General features: G+C 43.3%; 1 long non-coding RNA gene and 1 pseudogene across 6 annotated transcripts; one reads left to right on the plus strand and one right to left on the minus strand.

Annotated features, from left to right (window-relative positions):
- Nucleotides 1-398: 398 nt before the first annotated feature.
- On the minus strand, nt 399-21,465 carry LOC119338390 (annotated as a pseudogene).
- Nucleotides 6,163-12,348, plus strand: LOC119338391. Of its 6 annotated transcripts, XR_005163946.1 has the most exons (11): nt 6,166-6,662; nt 6,762-6,887; nt 7,032-7,136; nt 7,227-7,346; nt 7,512-7,562; nt 7,730-7,804; nt 7,907-7,993; nt 8,848-9,075; nt 10,083-10,335; nt 10,811-10,995; nt 12,065-12,348. It is a non-coding gene; the product is annotated as an uncharacterized LOC119338391 (long non-coding RNA). The 6 variants fall into 6 exon arrangements; XR_005163949.1 differs by having other exon boundaries at nt 6,163-6,662; nt 6,762-7,136; nt 8,848-9,061; XR_005163947.1 differs by having other exon boundaries at nt 6,164-6,662; nt 6,762-7,136; nt 7,512-7,631.
- Nucleotides 21,466-21,747: the final 282 nt, after the last annotated feature.

Genomic DNA, 21,747 nt, shown 5'->3' on the forward strand with positions numbered 1-21,747 from the left:
GTAAACAAAGACATATACTAAAAAGATTCATAAACAAAACAGAAAATTAGTCTAAGATAAAATGAATTAAGAGCATTGGTATTACCCTAAAAGGAAAACAACTAAATCAAATGATGAAAAAATTGCACACATATTAGGTATAACTTGCACTATTCCACAATATGCAAGCACAAGCATATAATGGTGTAACCTTTTAGACAATATGATTTGCACACATATTGCGTCGAACATCCAAGCATATGACCATGCTATAGCTCAAGAAACACAATATAAAAATCTATAGGGCGTGTTTGGCATTTCTGGTGAAAAAAGAAGATGGCAAGCATGCATATGCGTCCATGCTACATCTATGCATAGCTACACATGCAACTCGTGGGGAGGGACTATATCAATTTAAATCATGCATCACGGAGCCGATTTGTGGACGACACGACCTCTATAGCTTCCCCAAGAGGCCATGCGGCTTCGATGAAGTATTCCCCGTACTTCACCTTCTCTGCCACTGTGATCTCTTTTGTTGGCTCCAAACTTACATATACCTTATCATATCAGCTAAACCAAGTCTACTTGATTGGCCTCACATTGCCATAAAACACCAACAGCTGTACCCAAATCCATTCATCAATCAACGAAAACTAAACAGTGAAGACTAGTATATATTTGCAGCTGCTTACCGAATCCATCCACGAGCAAGGAGTACTGGTAGATAAGGTCCATGCAAATGTAGGGCGTGTCAATGGCTCGGACCCTTGGGTACGCATCCTTCGCTTCCTTGAAGCTCAGCGGGCAAATCTTCTCTGCCGCGGCCCTCCACGCCGCAGGGGTGGTCTTTGCACTGCTAGCCTCGCTGTCGATCAAGCCAACCTGTTGGCCAGACACACACACACACACACACACACACACACACACACACACACACACACACATAGTTCATCAGTTCTTGTAGCCAACACTAATTCACATGCATCCAGATTAATTAATTTGTTAGTGGCTCCCTGTAACCTGTGATGCCGTGTAGTAGAAGCTGGTGGTGATGTAGAGGTCGGACAGGCCAGCTCCGCCGCCGCCACTCCACACGCCGTTGAAGGTGCAGTTCTTTGTTTCACAGGGTGCGTTCAACTTTAGTGCTTTGGTGACGTCCTCCCTGCACTTTTCATATACTGCTCCTTGTGGTGGAGCTATAGCGTCGTATTGCTCTCCATTGTAGGTGTATTTACCTTCATTCAGTGATAAATATACATTAGACGGAGATTTCCATGATTATGTACTTGCTCAACCAAAGGAGGAAGGTCACCATGTACCGTTGAATCCGCGCAGCATGCAGTAGCTGAATGGCCCATTACTTGCCTTGAAGATCTCTACTCGAGAAGCCAGTGCACCGTAGTGCAAGTAGCTGAAATGGAAACATCCTTAGATCATTTAGTAGCTAAAAATTTTAGAGGCAATCTAGTATCTCAAAGTAATAAATTAATGCAAACAAAAAAGTAGACACTAACTCCCTCCGTTTCAGTTTACAAGTCCTACACGTATATATAGGTTGTCAATTTTATCACTCTAATATAAACTATATAACACAAAAATTATACTTTTTGAAAATATAACGTTTGAAGTTTAATTGATATATTTTTTGTAATATGTGACTTGTATTAGGTTGGTCAAATTGACGACCTAGGGGTACGCGCACGCTGTAAATTGAGAGAGAAGAAGTAGTACATATGAGTAGATTCCGGGACGAACGGGACGAAGCCAAAAAAGTCTGATGTCGATATATATATGATAGTGGGGTCATCTTCTATAAGTGAAGAGTGGTTAGTGCTAAGCCAGAGAAAGATTTTCTAATTTCACTGGGGGCCAACTAACCCTAACCTACAAGGCAACTCCGTCCCTGACTAAATTGTATCTCTACTCTTAATGTCTCAGTTGGTAGGTCGTGTTCCGGGTTTTATTTTCGTCCCACCTCACCCGGTCTTTTTTGGTACTTCTTTGGTACTTCCTCCCACCATCCCTTCAGCCACGAAAAACCAAAAAAAAACCTGCGATCGAGTCCCGCACACGCCCAAACTCCCGTCGTTATTAACTGAATCGAACGACAAAATACCTACGAAGAAAAACCAACGAAAAAAAACCCCTCGAGCTCCAACGGGAACGAGGCTCCCCTCGATCTAAAATAGCGCTAGGGTTTGCCCAGCCGCCACGCTCCGCGCTGCCGCCCAAGGCCCACTACGCCCCCACCGCTCCCCGCAACGCCGCTGCCGGTGGCCGGCCGGCGAAGCCCCGCCGCGCCCAGGGACGGCAGCGGCGGGGCGGTTCCGTCTCCCTACCTCCTGCCAGAGCCACCACCCCACCATACGTAGATCTGGCTGGGAGCCCCGCCGCCGACGAGGGCCACACCGGCGATCTCGCGCGACCTACCTGCCTCCTGTTTCCTCTCCGTTCTCCTCCTTCTCTCTCCGACCCTTGTTCATCCGCGGCCGCCCGAGCTCGCCCCGATTCATGGCCCTCTCCTTCCGCCAACTCTGGTCCGTCGCCGGTCGTCTGTGGCGCGAGCGTCGCGCCTCCTCCTCAACCTCCTCGATCCGCGATGCCCTGACTGCACTGCGCACGTGCGCCTCGCGAGCCATGGCCGCCTTTTGCCGAGCCGCGGGATCGACGTCTGACCGCCACCATGACCGGCCTCTTGCTAAGGTCCCGGTCGCAGTCTCGTGTGCCTTTGGACCTTGGGAGCGACTGGGTGATTATATGCCAGGTAATATATTTTTCTGAATTTGTTCAGAAGGAAAATCCTTGAGGTACAACACTGACCCGCTTCCTTGCTGTCTCATCTCGGCTGTTTTGGTTGAGCTAGACGCCAAAAGCAATATTGCAACACCATGCGTGAGGAACATGATTCTACCAGTATTTAAGCATTATACTTGCTAACACTAAGAGCTTAATTATCTTTGATGCAACCAGTCCGTCCAAGCATCCAAATGTACGATTCATGTGCCTAGAATCAGTACTTTTGCATGTCTGATGCATGCAGAAATATCCAAATTCGGCCATTAATTTCCCTTTTAGTACTTACTAATGTTTTTTTATTGTTTTGGTTGATCCGGGGAACGGGGGCCGATGGCGGAAGGGAATGGGGACCAGTGGCAGCGGGGAATGAGATCTAGAAGTATTTATTAACAGATGGTGGTGTTCTCAGATATTTGTTATTCAAGTATCGCTACTCCTAATGTCTCAGTTGGTAGGTCGCGTTCCGGGTTTTATTTTCGTCCCACCTCACTCGGTCTTTTTTGGTACTTCTTTGGTACTTCCTCCCACCATCCCTTCAGCCGCGAAAAACCAAGAAAAACCCTGCGATCGAGTCCCGCACACGCCCAAACTCCCGTCGTTATTAACTGAATTGAACGACAAAATACCTACGAAGAAAAACCAAGGAAAAAAACCCCTCGAGTTCCGACGGGAACGAGGCTCCCCTCGATCTAAAATAGCGCTAGGGTTTGCCCAGCCGCCACGCTCCGCACTGCCGCCCAAGGCCCACTACGCCCCCACCGCTCCCCGCAACGCCGCTGCCGGTGGCCGGCCGGCGAAGCCGCGCCGCGCCCAGGGACGGCAGCGGCGGGGCTGTTCCGTCTCCCTACCTCCTGCCAGAGCCACCACCCCACCATACGTAGATCTGGCCGGGAGCCCCGCCGCCGACGAGGGCCACACCGGCGATCTCGCGCAACCTACCTGCCTCCTGTTTCCTCTCCGTTCTCCTCCTTCTCTCTCCGACCCTTATTCATCCGCGGCCGCTCGAGCTCGCCCCGATTCATGGCCCTCTCCTTCCGCCAACTCTGGTCCGTCGCCGGTCGTCTGTGGCGCGAGCGTCGCGCCTCCTCCTCAACCTCCTCGATCCGCGATGCCCTGACTGCACTGCGCACATGTGCCTCGCGAGCCATGGCCGCCTTTTGCCGAGCTGCGGGATCGACGTCTGACCGCCACCATGACCGGTCTCTTGCTAAGGTCCCGGTCGCAGTCTTGTGTGCCTTTGGACCTTGGGAGCGACTGGGTGATTATATGCCAGGTAATCTATTTTTCTGAATTTGTTCAGAAGGAAAATCCTTGAGGTACAACACTGACCCGCTTCCTTGCTGTCTCATCTCGGCTGTTTTGGTTGAGCTAGACGCCAAAAGCAATATTGCAACACCATGCGTGAGGAACATGATTCTGCCAGTATTTAAGCATTATACTTGCTAACACTGAGAGCTTAATTATCTTTGATGCAACCAGTCCGTCCAAGCATCCAAATGTACGATTCATGTGCCTAGAATCACTACTTTTGCATGTCTGATGCATGCAGAAATATCCAAATTCGGCCATTAATTTCCCTTTTAGTACTTACTAATGTTTTTTTATTGTTTTGGTTGATCTGGGGAACGGGGGCCGATGGCGGAAGGGAATAGGGACCAGTGGCAGCGGGGAATGAGATCTGGAAGTATTTATTAACAGATGGTGGTGTTCTCAGATATTTGTTATTCAAGTATCTCTACTCCTAATGTCTCAGTTGGTAGGTCGCGTTCCGGGTTTTATTTTTGTCCCACCTCACCCGGTCTTTTTTGGTACTTCTTTGGTACTTCCTCCCACCATCCCTTCAGCCGCGAAAAACCAAGAAAAACCCTGCGATCGAGTCCCGCACACGCCCAAACTCCCGTCGTTATTAACTGAATTGAACGACAAAATACCTACGAAGAAAAACCAACGAAAAAAAACCCCTCGAGTTCCGACGGGAACGAGGCTCCCCTCGATCTAAAATAGCGCTAGGGTTTGCCCAGCCGCCACGCTCCGCACTGCCGACCAAGGCCCACTACGCCCCCACCGCTCCCCGCAACGCCGCTGCCGGTGGCCGGCCGGCGAAGCCGCGCCGCGCCCAGGGACGGCAGCGGCGGGGCTGTTCCGTCTCCCTACCTCCTGCCAGAGCCACCACCCCACCATACGTAGATCTGGCCGGGAGCCCCGCCGCCGACGAGGGCCACACCGGCGATCTCGCGCAACCTACCTGCCTCCTGTTTCCTCTCCGTTCTCCTCCTTCTCTCTCCGACCCTTGTTCATCCGCGGCCGCCCGAGCTCGCCCCGATTCATGGCCCTCTCCTTCCGCCAACTCTGGTCCGTCGCCGGTCGTCTGTGGCGCGAGCGTCGCGCCTCCTCCTCAACCTCCTCGATCCGCGATGCCCTGACTGCACTGCGCACGTGCGCCTCGCGAGCCATGGCCGCCTTTTGCCGAGCCGCGGGATCGACGTCTGACCGCCACCATGACCGGCCTCTTGCTAAGGTCCCGGTCGCAGTCTCGTGTGCCTTTGGACCTTGGGAGCGACTGGGTGATTATATGCCAGGTAATATATTTTTCTGAATTTGTTCAGAAGGAAAATCCTTGAGGTACAACACTGGCCCGCTTCCTTGCTGTCTCATCTCGGCTGTTTTGGTTGAGCTAGACGCCAAAAGCAATATTGCAACACCATGCGTGAGGAACATGATTCTGCCAGTATTTAAGCATTATACTTGCTAACACTGAGAGCTTAATTATCTTTGATGCAACCAGTCCGTCCAAGCATCCAAATGTACGATTCATGTGCCTAGAATCACTACTTTTGCATGTCTGATGCATGCAGAAATATCCAAATTCGGCCATTAATTTCCCTTTTAGTACTTACTAATGTTTTTTTATTATTTTGGTTGATCCGGGGAACGGGGGCCGATGGCGGAAGGGAATGGGGACCAGTGGCAGCGGGGAATGAGATCTGGAAGTATTTATTAACAGATGGTGGTGTTCTCAGATATTTGTTATTCAAGTATCTCTACTCCTAATGTCTCAGTTGGTAGGTCGCGTTCCGGGTTTTATTTTCGTCCCACCTCACCCGGTCTTTTTTGGTACTTCTTTGGTACTTCCTCCCACCATCCCTTCAGCCGTAAAAAACCAAGAAAAACCCTGCAATCGAGTCCCGCACACGCCCAAACTCCCATCGTTATTAACTGAATTGAACGACAAAATACCTACGAAGAAAAACCAACGAAAAAAAACCCTCGAGCTCCGACGGGAACGAGGCTCCCCTCGATCTAAAATAGCGCTAGGGTTTGCCCAGCCGCCATGCTCCGCACTGCCGCCCAAGGCCCACTACGCCCCCACCGCTCCCCGCAACGCCGCTGCCGGTGGCCGGCCGGCGAAGCCGCGCCGCGCCCAGGGACGGCAGCGGCGGGGCTGTTCCGTCTCCCTACCTCCTGCCAGAGCCACCACCCCACCATACGTAGATCTGGCCGGGAGCCCCGCCGCCGACGAGGGCCACACCGGCGATCTCGCGCAACCTACCTGCCTCCTGTTTCCTCTCCGTTCTCCTCCTTCTCTCTCCGACCCTTGTTCATCCGCGGCCGCCCGAGCTCGCCCCGATTCATGGCCCTCTCCTTCCGCCAACTCTGGTCCATCGCCGGTCGTCTGTGGCGCGAGCGTCGCGCCTCCTCCTCAACCTCCTCGATCCGCGATGCCCTGACTGCACTGCGCACGTGCGCCTCGCGAGCCATGGCCGCCTTTTGCCGAGCTGCGGGATCGACGTCTGACCGCCACCATGACCGGTATCTTGCTAAGGTCCCGGTCGCAGTCTCGTGTGCCTTTGGACCTTGGGAGCGACTGGGTGATTATATGCCAGGTAATCTATTTTGCTGAATTTGTTCAGAAGGAAAATCCTTGAGGTACAACACTGACCCGCTTCCTTGCTGTCTCATCTCGGCTGTTTTGGTTGAGCTAGACGCCAAAAGCAATATTGCAACACCATGCGTGAGGAACATGATTCTGCCAGTATTTAAGCATTATACTTGCTAACACTGAGAGCTTAATTATCTTTGATGCAACCAGTCCGTCCAAGCATCCAAATGTACGATTCATGTGCCTAGAATCAGTACTTTTGCATGTCTGATGCATGCAGAAATATCCAAATTCGGCCATTAATTTCCCTTTTAGTACTTACTAATGTTTTTTTATTGTTTTGGTTGATCCGGGGAGCGGGGGCCGATGGCAGAAGGGAATGGGGACCAGTGGCTGCGGGGAATGAGATCTGCAAGTATTTATTAACAGATGGTGGTGTTCTCAGATATTTGTTATTCAAGTATTTATTCATCGTGTGGTGTGCACCTAAACCCATGTGCTATTCCTGTTAATTGCATTATATCTTCCTTTCCTCTGTATTTAACAAATTATCTGCCCCTAACTGAAGGCACCCATACTTCGTGGAAGATAACCCACAGCAACTGTAGAAGAAAAGAAGTTGGTATCCGAGAGATCTGGAGAGCTTAGTGCAAAAGTAAATCAGGCAAGCCCTTTTCCTCTGAAGAAGGTTGTCTGCACTCTGCACTACATAATTTTTTACAACTGTATTGTCCACATTTATGTTATAATAATCTCCTCTAGAATTGTTTGGATGCATTTTCTTCCAATTTTATGGGCTCTAGCTTAATTACCTTCTGAATTCTTCTTCTGATGGCTTCTCAATGATATTCAGTTTATATTGAGACGAACGAATGCCCTGTTGTCCAATCACTTGCCACCAAAGGTATGTCCTGTCCGGTGTATATTTGGCCAGATATGTTCATCGCACATTCAGAAACACAAAAAGAATTGTGTACGTGCTATCCATTTTGTCTTTTATAGTGATTCTTCCTTCTTTTTACATTATATAATTGTGCCTCATCTACATTACTTAACCCTGCTTATGTATAGATTTTTGAAGTAGTGTGATGCAAGCTGACTCCCTTACAGATGACACTGTACAACCACTTCACACACTCCAAAAATGTAAGGAAATTCTGTACAGTTCTGAGTTTCAAGCAATATTTAGTAGGCACATGTAAGGTAGTCGGAGTTATATTTACAGGAGTCTGTGGTTGACCCTGTCAGGTTAAGCGCTTGATATCTGAAGAAGCAAAGAGTACTAAAGTTTTGGCATATATTACTGCTCTTAAGAAATTATGCAACCATCCGAAGGTAATTAATTCCAGTTTAATGTTTCGCCCCACAATATATCTCTTTCAGTGAAAGTAGTTTCGACAGTAGGATCAGAGTTTATTACAATCTTTTTTTAATTAGTTAATGTCCGCACCTTGCATCATGATGAGGTGGTGGCCGGTGGGTGGCGTGAGGAGCGGCAGCAGACTCGTTTATCTTGTTTACCAGTGTCTACATATTCTGTTAGGAAAAAACATCATCTAAGATGCAACTTTTGATGAAAGGAGCTGTATTTTTTTCTTTTATATTTTTGCTGGAAAGAAGGAGCTCTAACTTAAAGAGCATGTCAACATAGCTACTTCCAAATACTTTGAATGCATGCTTCAGCGAAGTCATCTCATAGATGAAGCAGCCTGAAAATTGCAGATTTTTAGCCAAGAGAACAAGCGAGCAAGACATGCAACTGAATGTTAGATAGGAATGCTTGCCTAGCAAACATATGTCAGACTTGGAGCCATACAGAATATCAGGAATAAGTTCAGGGCACATGTAACTGGGAGTTCCTACAACCTTCAGAAGAGACACGAATTATCAAATCATAAGCAAATTAAGCAGAGGAACACCTACCTAGGGGTTGAGCAAGAATAACTTACTGACACTGCCCGACTGTTTCATTCGATTTTCGTGAGACATTACATATGTACATAATTGTAACCCGGCCTAAGCTTCCTAGAAATACATGTCTCTCTAGGAAGTTTGGATATGTTCTAACTCTTCTCAGTTAGGATTAACTGGATATGTTCTAACTCTTCACAATGGGAGTATATATTCATCTTGGAAATTTGTCAGTGATGTAACGTTTTGTGTACAAGCTGATTCATCTTTTTGGTCAGGTTTTTAGTTGATGAAGGACGAAGTCCGCACCAAGAAGACCATTCTGATGGATTCAAGAGAATCAAAAGTGAAGAATCAAGTTACAATAAATATGTCGATTACAAATATGCCTACAGATACACAAGTGGTTTTCAGATATCTTTGCTTGATTTGGATCTGCTCAGAGAAAAAGGATGGCCACATTTATATGGTAGTTACTTCCATGTCACAAAGGTGCTCTTCAGTAGGTACTGCATAATCACATTGAAGTTCATCACAACATTCACATTCTTAGTGTTGCTATCATATCATATATCATATATCTCTTCAGTGTTTGATCACAATTTAGATAATTGATCTGATGTTGCTCATCTTTTAGTAGACGTATTTTAAAAATTTTATTAGTACTAGAATTCTGTTTTCAATTCAGTTTCACATCATCGTGTCACTAAAAATTTCAACATGGAATGCTTGTTCGTTTAGACTAGACAACTTTATGAAAATGCAGCATCGGCAGCAGTATGCTGCCATTGATCGTATTGCCAAGCTTTGTGGTACATCATCTGACACAACATCATATAGTTAATATGATGCCCTATGCACACTACCCATTAACTGAATTAATAGAATGTTCATTGTTTTCTTCCATGTGTATCCCTTGGGGTGTGGTTCTTATGAACACTTATTTGCCGGTTTATGGATTCCTTCTAGAGTTTGAGAAATTTTAATGAGAATTTGTTTGACAGAAACGGGAGGAGGGGCCATTAGGACAATTTTTACGTAGAACAGATCTCGGGCAGACTGGAACCTATGGACCAAAACTGGGGCAAGAGTTCAGTAGCTTTGCTGTTGTTGTTCTGGAACTCTTTATGTCGTGAAATAACTAGGAAAATTGCATTGGTGCACTTTGTATAATTTGGGGGCCTCAGATCCAGACAATATTGTAAGAAAACGGGCCTTAAGGTTTGCATCGTTTGTATTAAGGTTGTTCCTTATTTCAAACGAACATGCTTTAGAGGTGTTTTTACAGATGTGCTCCTGCTTCTATCTACTGATCAAATGACTTTTTATTTCAATGTTTTCTGCAAATATATTATTCAGGAGTAATGAGTGATAAGAATAAGATAAGCCAGTCGTGAGTGTGAAGTAGCAAGATACTTTGTAAATTCAGAATCTTCATTGCAAGTACACGAACTGATATTTTTTGCCCACGCATTGCTCAATGACAATTTATACCATGTCTTTAATTTACTAGATGAACTGCACAACAGAACACGACACTAATGGAAAGATTCAGCATCTTGGTCGGCTGCTCGCGGCTTGTGGCTGGTGGTTGCGGCAGTGGCAGAGCAGTGTCCGAGAGCGCGGCGCAAGCAGTGCTCCCTGCTATGTGGGCTGATGGGAGCACACCGTCCAAGCAGCACTTCCAAGTATGACAATGTCCGCTCTACACCAAGGTACGTGGGCACTCGTGCAAAGATCTAACATCTTCACCGACTAGGACTAAGGTATGTGTTTTCTTCTGCCCATGTGATGTGGTGATAATTTGTTATGCATATGTTTGTAGATGGTAGTCAGTATTTGGGAGATATGAGGTAGTTTGCTAGATACGAAATAGAACAAGAACAAGAAGGAGCTTTAGTTGGGCCATGTCATTGTGAAATTGTGTTTTTTATTGTTTATTTTGTGTTATAAAACACATTTTGAAAACTATTTGTCTGTTGGTTTTCTGTGTTATCTTTATTGTGAAGATAGCCTCTATTGATAATACAACTTTGGTAAGGATAGCCTCTATTGATTATAAAATGCATGATGAGTGTTTTTCCTAATAACCATGGTATGTGAGGTCGATTTTATATTCACATATATGCTGAAATGTTGACACCGAAGAACCAGCAATCGAGTTATATGAAATTTCTTGCAAGAGCTACCATTCTTTTTAGTACTGACTAATCCCATGGGTACCAATGGTGAAATATTCAGGTCTAAATACTGGATGAGATTTTCATTGCTGGCATTCTTCATGAACCTATCAAGGAGAACATTTCAATACTAATTGCTGCAAAGGTGTTCTCACCACCGGCTAGCAAGAAGAGAGTATGATTTTTCAGTGCTCACTGTTGTAAGCTTGTTTCACAAGGAGCTTCCCAATGTTGTACATGTAGTCTGTGAGTAACAGAAATAAAACCTATTTCTTCATTCTTGTCTTGTACCTCCGTTTCAACTCCCCAAAACCAGTAGAGTTCAGTTACATGCTTCAATATTAGGAAGTCATCATCTTCTAAAACAAATTTTGTTACCTACTCAAACATATTTTGTTCCCGTGTTTCTAATAAATTTTGTATAAAAACATGTGTACAATATAACCTGTACAACCTGCATTGGACCATGCTTATTTGCTCTGTCCATTTCTTCTAAAGAGTCCAGATTCCTACGCGTTCATAAATACGATTTAGTGTGCTCTATTACATTACCGGAATCAGATGATATATTTTCTGTGCGAATTCGTTGACACAGTTCCTTACAAAAGTTGTATCTTCGAAAAGGACAAACAACTCTATGTAATTCTATCATCCATTCTGATTTTGAGCCAAGTATACCAGTTATCTTTTTCCTTCTAGCAAGGTACCGTAGACATGTTATGAAATTCTCCTTTGCCTTCCAGGTGAACCAAATAGGCATCTTTTTAACAAATGGAGGGAATTCGTTTGTCAATAAAATTAATTTTTTCACAGGAGATGTTGTCTTATTTCTTCAAGTATAAGCAAATGAACATTGTGATGAAGTTAACAACTTTCTATCCTTATTCCTCTTATTCATTGTGTTATCCTGATTTATACATGTAACAATGATGAATGATGATGAACTTAGACTTAGTGTAAGGAGAGCCAATCTGTTTCGTTGAACAAAACAGCTCTCTATCCTTATTTCTCCTAAAAGATTTCAGACGATACTCACACCATATGATTCCTTGAAACATAGAAGTATTTTTCACATCTATTACAATCCAAGGTTTTTTAGTTAATATTATTCTTTATATTTGTAAGTAGTATAAAGTTGCCCCAAAATTGGTAATATGATTTTGGATGATATATTATGATGCTGACAAGGAGGTTATTGGTGCTGAATAAAATAGCAGTATGAAATAACCCTGCATATATTTGTTGGCTTTTATTTTGAGCCTTTCAACTCAACTGAAACTTCTATTTGTATAGTCTTTTACCTCTGGTTTTGCAGGTTATCTGGAATGATGGTAGGTATTAATGAAGTAGTCCATGTTGGACTGGCTCAAAGTGGAGAAACATGATTGTATTATTAAGCATTTAAGCTCCTAGCAATTTAGAACCTCCATATCTTGGGGCTGCCTTGCATTATTTCAGAGAGCTATATTTCTGGTCTGGCATGATGTGCTGTCAGGACACGTCCCCACTTATGTTCTAGGTTTGGGGGTTTGCAGATTCGTTTAAAGGGAACACAATACTCTATGTGTTTGTCTTTAATTAATGGATAATAACAATACACATGCTTTCGTGAGATGATCGAATCTTAAGCATAAATAATAAAAGCATTCAAGTGTTATTATCATTTGTAATGAAGTGCAATGTTTCAAAATTTTTATCAAAATATATTGCAAGTGAAGTGGATTTTAATTATTATTTTTTGTTATTGGCTATTTTTTTTCAATCCATGTTAAAGTTGACATGCCCGTGGCAACGCACGGGCAGTCTACTAGTCATTAGATAACATTTGATTCCTAAATAGAAGAGACACATACATACAGGGGGAGGGAGCTCCTTGCAAGACATCGTGACATTTGGATGCTCTATCGTTACACGCTTACCACCACGCACAGAGTATGGCTTTCACATTGATCGCCAAAAAAAGGCTTTGACTTACACCCTAATTTTAATATACTACTCTATTTCCTATTTCCTATTTTGTACTTATCCTGAGAATTAGAAAACTCTATTTACCTAATATATTTCTAATCTTCCCATTATCTATAATATTTCTGTTTTTGTATCCACCTGGATGCCTTGCACGCGTGCAAAACCACCACAACATAATCCAAAACTATTTTTCTCTGATGAGACTTAGTATTGCGGAGCCAGTTCATCATTGCTATGGATTGTTATAATTTAGATCTCCCAACGAGCTTTCTCTATTTTAAAGTAGGTTTTTTTATCATCATGCCACTAGTTTTGTTCCACTACTCAGTTTTGTCACTAGGAGTTTCAACTGCTCAAAAATGCCATCACTCCGTTAGGTGCATGCTCAAAAATGTCACTAGACACCATTATTGTCAGCTCAAAGCCCGCTTACTATGATATATGACCAATACCCATGGACTAACATGTCTGCTCTCCCTCTATCTCACTACGATAAAGTGTGAGTCCCACTGGAGCCCCAACAATGTTCTTATTTTCTTCTAAAATCATTCACTTCTTACTCCTAGCAAGTGAGGTCACACTTATCATTGTGAGATAGAGAAAACTGACATGTGGGTCTAAGATTATTCCAGTCATATAACATCACCTACAGGTTTGACCTGACAATGACGATGTTGAATGGCATTTTTGAGTAAATATCTAATGGGATGGTGGCATTTTTTAGGTGTCTAATAGCATTTTTGAGGAAGCATCTCATGAAATGATGGCATTTTTTAGTAGTTATAACTTTTAATGGTAAGACAGAGTAGTAGGACACAACTAGTGGCATAAATGATAAAAAAACCTTTGAAATAAGCTTATGACTACATAGTTCTATTTGAATGGAGGATCCATCTTGTATGATTCGAGAGCTTAGGTATCACCAAATGAACTTTTTTTCCGTGTATTCTTCACATACCACTTGTTCCACTGGTATGCATTACATAATATTAGTTCTGAGTCCAAATTTCTTTACTATTGTACTAATATGTAACTATGTACCATTCTTAGTTATGTCATACAACTATAACCTGTTCTATATTTTGCTGCAGAAAGAGTAATGGTTGGTTTTACATGATTTATTTCTAACCGATTCTATTAACCTAGAAGCATGTCCAAAATTAACAGGTGTATATGTGCCCGCAATACCTGTTTAGTTCAAAATTTACCACCATCAAGACATTAATTAGGGAAACTACGTACCACAGGGTCTTGTAGCATTGCAATAATTAAGATCCATGTAAGTAAAAGAACAGAAGAGCTTAATTAGGGAAGCTATATGTACCATAGGGCCTTGTAAAATTGCAGTAATTAAGACCGACGTAAGTAAAATAACAAAGGAGCTATAGGGTCCAACCTGTAAGCATAGACATTGTAGTCTCTTCCTTTGAGATACTCTTTGGTGACGTACGGCAGACACTACGGGAGCGGCGGCAGCAGCAGCTGAAGAGATGGCATAGGTCATCTGCACGGACCCACCTCCAAGGTCAATCACACCTACTGTCTTGACGTAGTCTCCTCCCAGTTTACCCAACAAATAATTTAGAGCAACCTACGCGCAATATTTGTGTAACATCGGTAAATACGGAGTATGCATTTGTATGTAATGTATATATGCAGATAGATGAAGTAATTAAGGCCATGTAGTAGTAGCAGTAGAGCAGCAGAAGCAGCATCAGCAGTAGTAGCAGCAGGAACAACACCAACAGCAGCAACAAGATCAGTAGTACTAGTAGCAACAACAACAACAGTAACAGTAGTAGCATAGACCCATATGTAAGATCCTTCCTGAGATCCCTCGATAACATTGATCCACTTAGGATTGTACTAAAATTTGCTCTTGCTGTGGATAGCATCCCTGACCTGTAATTTAGGAATAGGTTCAACAAGTCAGATTTTCAATCTTAACATCCACTGAAACAAGAAGAGAATATACTTCTCTATATGTGTATCTCCGTCCAAAAAAAATATGCGCTCAACCCAAGGCCTCTCATAGTGGTTAGTATCATAGACTTGTATTTTAGTGATGATTTTCTTTTTTGCAAAAAAGTGTATGATTTTCTTGACATTGTTTGTTTTGAGGTTGCTTACCACATACACCATGTGGCGTGCATGTTGCATAGTAATATCATAGTTTAGTCTAGTATTATAATGCCACTTTATTTATTGTTTTTGGAATTTTGGTGTGAAGTTGCGTGCAGATTTATTTGTTGTTATTTCTTCTTATTCTATGCCCTATATCATAGTGTCGTTAATTATAGTAGCACATCATCTTTGTCTTGAGTGGCATTGCATGCCATTTTTATGATACTTGTGTCGGGAGAAGTCTAAGAGATGAAAAATACCGCTTCAAGAATTTGCTCTGCCTTGTCATCTCTGATAAGCCTGAGTCCGGTCGTGGCCTGCACATCCGAATGGTAATCTTAGTCAAGATTTTTGTTCAGATCTGAACTTCGGTTTTGTTGGTAGCTAGTGATTTTCATTCTCTTCTGTAGTACTAGTTTTTTTTCGGGGTTGTATTACTAGTTAATTACGAACGAACCCCTAGTTTAACGTGTGTTTTTCCCATGAGCCACCGAGGCACAGTGCTCTTGGCCTTGTCAAGCAGAGGTATGATAGACTTGGCCGCTTCTTGTGGCCGTCCGGCATATGAACTCAGTCCCGGTTCCACCTGCACGCACCAACAGATTAAAAGGGGTGAGAAAGAAACAAGAACATAGATGTGAACAAAGATGTTAAATCAACTCTGGGAGAGTTGTCATATGTGTGATCACCATCTGTCATATGGAGTGTGCTCCATATGAATACGAAGGCTATTGGGTTTGTGAGCAAACTCAAAGTCTTTGTGTTTGCTTTCATAATTGTGGAACCCACTTGTCAATAGGACATCTTTATTACAATCATCTTGCCATTCTATGGAAGGTGGGGACCACATGTAGTTTTCTTCGCGCCACATGTAATTTAGGTGCAACTATTATAAGAAATGCGGTCCAAAAGAAAACCCCGGGTCGCCATATATGGAGGCTAAGAAACCATATAAGAAGGGCACTCAATGAACTATGGCGGTCTCGTCAGGTATGATGACTCTGCTAAAGTGTCAGTTTTTAGCAAAATCGCAGTAATAATGGTTATTACGATGATCGAACCGATATAGCAACTCTGCTAGAGTTTGCTCTTACGTGGTTGGTGTGTCATATGTTAGATAATAACGAGATAAAACGAGACACGAGAGACACGGATTTTTACGTGGAAACCCTTGCGGGAGAAAACCACGGACGCACGAAGGCGCAATCACTATGAAGAGGAGTGTTACAAGCACGAGACGACAGACCGTCTGAAGTGCGACTACATGGGGTATATAAGAGGGCAATACATGAGAGTCCTTGGAGGACAAGTAAACGAGTTGTACTCGTACGCGTCGACGTCAATGCAAAGGCCCACACCGTTTGTACTACGTCTAGTCCAACACGGTACTAGAATTTAGATCATAATTTAACAATCTCCACCTTGATCCAAATTCCCTCCAGTAGTCGAAGAAAGTGAATAACTCCATCCAAATGAGCATAAACACCTTGTGCGTCAAAGTCCATCGGACTAGTGAGAAATACCAACTAAGCCTGAGCAAAGCTCAAACTTATTGGTAGGAACTGGCTTTGTCATCATATCAGCAGGATTATCATGAGTACTTATCTTGCATACCTTCAAATCACCTTTAGCAACAGCATCTCGAATATAGTGAAATCTAACATCAATGTGCTTTGTCCTCTCATGATACATTGGATTCTTTGTAAGATATATGGCACTTTGACTATCAGAAAATACGGTAGGGCAAGATGAATCTCCACAAAGCTCAATGTATAAACCTCTCAACCAGATAGCTTCTTTGCAAGCCTCAGAAATAGCCATATACTCGGCATCAGTAGTGGAACATGCCACAATAGACTGCAAAGTTGCTCTCCAACTCACAGCACAACCACTAATGGTGAAAACATAACCTGTGAGCGATCTTCTCTTATCCAAATCACCAGCAAAATCAGAATCAACAAAACCAACAAGTCCATCTCTAGTTTTCCCAAACTGTAAATAAGCATTAGAAGTACCACGCAGGTATCTGAAAATCCACTGAACTGCTTTCCAATGCTCTTTTCCAGGATTAGCCATGTATTTACTGACAACACTCAATGCATATGATAGGTCGGGACGAGAACAAACCATGGCATACATAAGTGAACCAACTGCACTTGAATAGGGAACTCTAGACATGTACTCAATATCTGTATCTGACTTAGGACATAAAGCTGATGACAATTTGAAGTGTGCAGCTAACGGTGTACTCACCGGCTTGGCATTGTGCATATTAAAACGACGAAGAACTTTATCAATATATCCCTTCTGACTTAGATATACTTTTCCAGACGATCTATCTCTGGATATTTCCATGCCAAGTATTTTCTTTGCTGCACCCAAATCCTTCATCTCAAATTCATTGCTCAATTTCTTCTTTAGTTCATTAATCTCTGACATACTCTTTGCAGCAATAAGCATATCATCAACATAAAGGAGCAAATAAATAGTTGAACCATTGACAGTTTTCAAATAAACACAACTATCATAATTAGACCTTTTGAAACCTTGAGAGAGCATAAAGGTGTCAAATCTCTTGTACCACTGTCTAGGGGATTGCTTCAATCCATAAAGAGATTTCTTTAACTTACAGACAAGCTTTTCTTTTCCAGGAATAGCAAAACCTTCAGGTTGTTCCATATAAATATCCTCTTCTAATTCTCCATGTAAGAATGCAGTTTTAACATCCAATTGTTCAAGCTCAAGATCATGCATGGCAATAATACTAAGTAAAGTGCGAATAGAGCTATGCTTCACAATAGGAGAAAAGACTTCGTTATAGTCAATACCTGGAATCTGGTTATAACCTTTAGCAACTAACCTTGCTTTATATCTTGTCTCATCATTATGAGAAACACCTTCTTTCCTCTTGAAAATCCACTTGCAACGAATATGTTTCTTCTCTCTAGGCAATTTTACTAAATCCCAAGTGCCATTCTTTTCAAGTGATTCCATCTCATCATGCATAGCGGTCATCCACTTATTACTATCACCAGAAATAATAGCCTCGGAATATGAAGAAGGCTCAACATTAACTTCAATTTCTTCTGCAACAGATAAAGCAAAAGAAACAATATTGCACTCTTCAATTAACCTATCAGGTTTATTAATACCCCGTCTAACTCTGTCACGTGCAAGATTCCAACTAGGTGGAACAATAGGCTGATTTGGAGTGGGAGTGACATGATCATTATTAACGACGGGTTCATTATGTGCATCAACAATTTCATTACCAGATGTATCACCTGAATCAATAACATGCTCCACCTGAACAGTAGGCTGCTGAATAGTAGGCTATTGTTCACTCTCAACGGGAACATTAGTAGATGAAACATCATGTAACATAGCAGATTCATTAAAGATAACATTTCTGCTAATAACAACCTTCTGGGTTTCAGGATTCCACAATTTAAAACCTTTAACACCAGACTTATAACCAAGAAAGATGCACTTAACAGCTCTAGGCTCAAACTTTCCATTATCAACATGAGCATAAGCAGTGCAACCAAAAACTCTCAACTGTGAATAATTAGCAGATGAACCAGACCATACCTCAATTGGAGTTTTCTTATTAAGAGCAATAGATGGTGAACGATTAATGAGATAACAAGCAGTGGAAGCGGCCTCAGCCCAAAAACGCTTATGCAAACCTGCATTGGACAACATGCAACGGGCTCTGGAAATAATGGTCCTGTTCATATGCTCAGCAACACCGTTTTGTTGAGGAGTATAAGGAATGGTGTAGTGTCTGACAATGCCTTCAGACTTGCAATAATTTTTAAATTTCTTAGAACATAATTCCATACCATTATCAGTGCGAAGTATCTTTACCTTCTTTTCAGTTTGTCTCTCAATCATAATCTTCCACTCCTTAAATGCTGAGAATGCTTCATATTTCTGCTTCAAGAAATAAGGCCAAACTTTTCTCGAATAATCATCAATAATAGTCAGCATATAACTTGCACCACCTAATGACTTCTTGCGAGATGGTCCCCATAAATCAGAATGCACATAATCAAGAATACCTTCAATTGTATGGGTCGAAGTATTGAACTTCACCCTCTTGTGCTTGCCGAAGATACAGTGCTCACAAAATTTCAATTTACCAGGTTCATATCCATCAAGAAGACCTCTCTTGTTTAACTCTGCTAAACCAAGTTCACTCATATGTCCAAGACGCATATGCCAAAGGTTAGCAGCATCACAATCAGAATTCTTTGAAACAACTGGAGTAGCGTTACCTGATACAGTAGAACCTCGAAGGTAATAAAGACCATTGGTCGAACTTAAGTCACCTTTCATCACAACAAGGGACCTTTGGTGACCTTCAAAACACTATCTCCACCTGAATATTTGTACCCCTTTGCATCAAGTGCACTCATAGAAATAAGATTTCTCTTCATCTTCGAAATATATCGAACATCTGTCAAAGTTCTGATTATGCCATCAAACATCTTGATTCAAATAGAACCCATGCCTTCAATCTTGCATGGTGAATTATCAAAACCCAAAACGGAACCAGCAGAAGTAGTGGAATCAAAAGTATTAAACCAATCTCTATGTGGACACATATGAAACGTGCATGCGGTGTCAAGTACCCACTCATCATTGGTCTCAGCACATCCAGCAATAACGACAAGAGCATCATCGGAACTATCATCACGAGCAACGTTAGCAGAATTGTCACCTTGTTTGTTACCTTTCCTCTTTTCCTTGTTCTGCAACTTGAAACACTCAGAGATGTCATGCCCGTCTCTCCTGCAATATCTGCAATACTTCTTGTCTCTGGATTGCGACCGGCCCCTGTAGCCGTTCTTACTTTTGCCTCTATTTCTATTATTGGAGTTCTTCTCCTTTGTCCTGCCACAAACAGATAATCCCTCGGCTTGGGATGAACTTGAACCATCATGAGGCACCATTAATTTCATCTTCTCCTTAGAGTTCAAAGCTTCATAAACTTCATTAAGTGTGAGAGTATCACGACTGTATAATATGGTGTCTCTAAAATTGGTATAAGAACTTGGCAGTGAACAAAGTAACATTAAAGCAGTATCTTCCTCTTCATATTAACCTCCATTGCAGCTAGATCAGATATGATCTCTTTAAATTTTGAAATATGATTCAAAACATTACCTCCCTCGGGTAACCTGTGCAGGAATAATTTTTTGCTTCAGATGCATCTTGCTGGTGAGATCTTTAGTCATGCAAATCCCTTCCAGCTTTAACCATAGAGCGGCGGCAGTTTTCTCGCTCAAAACTTCCTGCAAAATATTATTATGCAAATGGAGTTGAATTTGTAACAAAGCCTTACAATCAATTCTTTTCTCCTCATCAGTACAGTCCTGAATTCTATTCTTCCCAAAACTATCCAGTGCTTCATCATAGTCGGACTATGCCAACAATGCTCGCATCTTGACTTGCCATAGGGTAAACCTTGTGTCACGGTCCAGCAGCGGAAGATCGTACTTCATGGAAGCCATGAGTAGATAAATCTGTGTACACAAAGTAGTACAAGCCCATAGAAAAAATTCTTGACAGAATTAATATGCGGACAAAGAACCAGAAGAGATAGCACCTGGTAGTCGCTGGTGGCCGTAGCAATTGAAAACCAAATCAATAGCTTCACGTAATGAATACTAGTAGGTGGCTGATCTACTAGTAAAATATCCTGAAACCTGAGCCTTCACGTGTAGATGCAGCAGCAGCGTGTCGTTGGAAGCCTGTACGCCCGCGTGGAGTAGTAGCAGATCAGGCACGCGTGTGACGCTGCGTACGGTACGCGAGGGCAGCGGCGGCTAGCAGATCAAAGTCACACCGATGGAATCGGCGCCAGCCGAGATTGACGTCTCGGTGGATATCTGCGCCTGCGGAGCGGAATCTTCTGTCGGTCTCGGCTTCGTAAGCGGTGTAGCAGCGGAAAACGATCCGGTCTCAGATCGCCTGGTCACGCGTGGGCGGCTGCGCGCAACCCTAATTCTCTCGTCTCAAATCTCGTATCTGAAACCTCAGCTCTGTATACCACTTGTTAGATAATAACGAAAATAAACGAGGCAAAGAGAGACACGGATTTTTACGTGAAAACCCTTGCGGAAGAAAACCACGGACGCACGAAGGCGCAATCACTATGAGGAGGAGTATTACAAGCACGAGACGACAGACCGTCTGAAGTGCGACTACATGGGGTATATAAGAGGGCAATACATGAGAGTCCTTGGAGGACAAGTAAACGAGTTGTAATCGTACGCGTCGACGTCAACGCAAAGGCCCACACCGTTTGTACTACGTCTAGTCCAACACGGTACTAGAATTTAGATCATAATTTAACATCATATATACCTTGGCATAGACCTCGATGTCATCACCAATCTCGACGAGGTCCATCTTCTTGTCAAACTGGAAGACATGGACACGCGTGCCCGTGCTGCCAGCGTCAAAGATCACGGCGTACTTCCCTGGCGCCGCCACCAGCTGCAGCTCCTCGAGAATGATGCCGGCCTTCCGTTCGAGCACCGCGTCGGCGAAGGCAGAGCTGGCGAACGAGGAGACCAGGAGGAGGAGGAGTAGAAGGAGGACGCCCAGAGCCATCGCGAGCTGCTGCTGTGTAGCTACTGCAACTGCTCCAGTGGTAGGCTTTTAAAAGGATGAGAGGGAGAGGGCAGGACTCTTTCATGAGCATCCCTGGGAACCTTTTTTTTGACAAACAGCATCCCCGGGATTTGGTTGGCCGTGCGACTGAGGCTTTTGGAGGCCGGGCTACAGGCAGGCCGCTATCTGGTCCGTCTGGTTGGGATTTGGGATTCGGAATCCATCAGTTCGTGCCAGCGCCGTGGCAGGCCTACTGGGGAGAATACGGTCCGTGATACGCCT

Source organism: Triticum dicoccoides, chromosome 7B (genome assembly GCF_002162155.2).
Source record: "Triticum dicoccoides isolate Atlit2015 ecotype Zavitan chromosome 7B, WEW_v2.0, whole genome shotgun sequence".
Lineage (NCBI taxonomy): Eukaryota > Viridiplantae > Streptophyta > Magnoliopsida > Poales > Poaceae > Triticum > Triticum dicoccoides.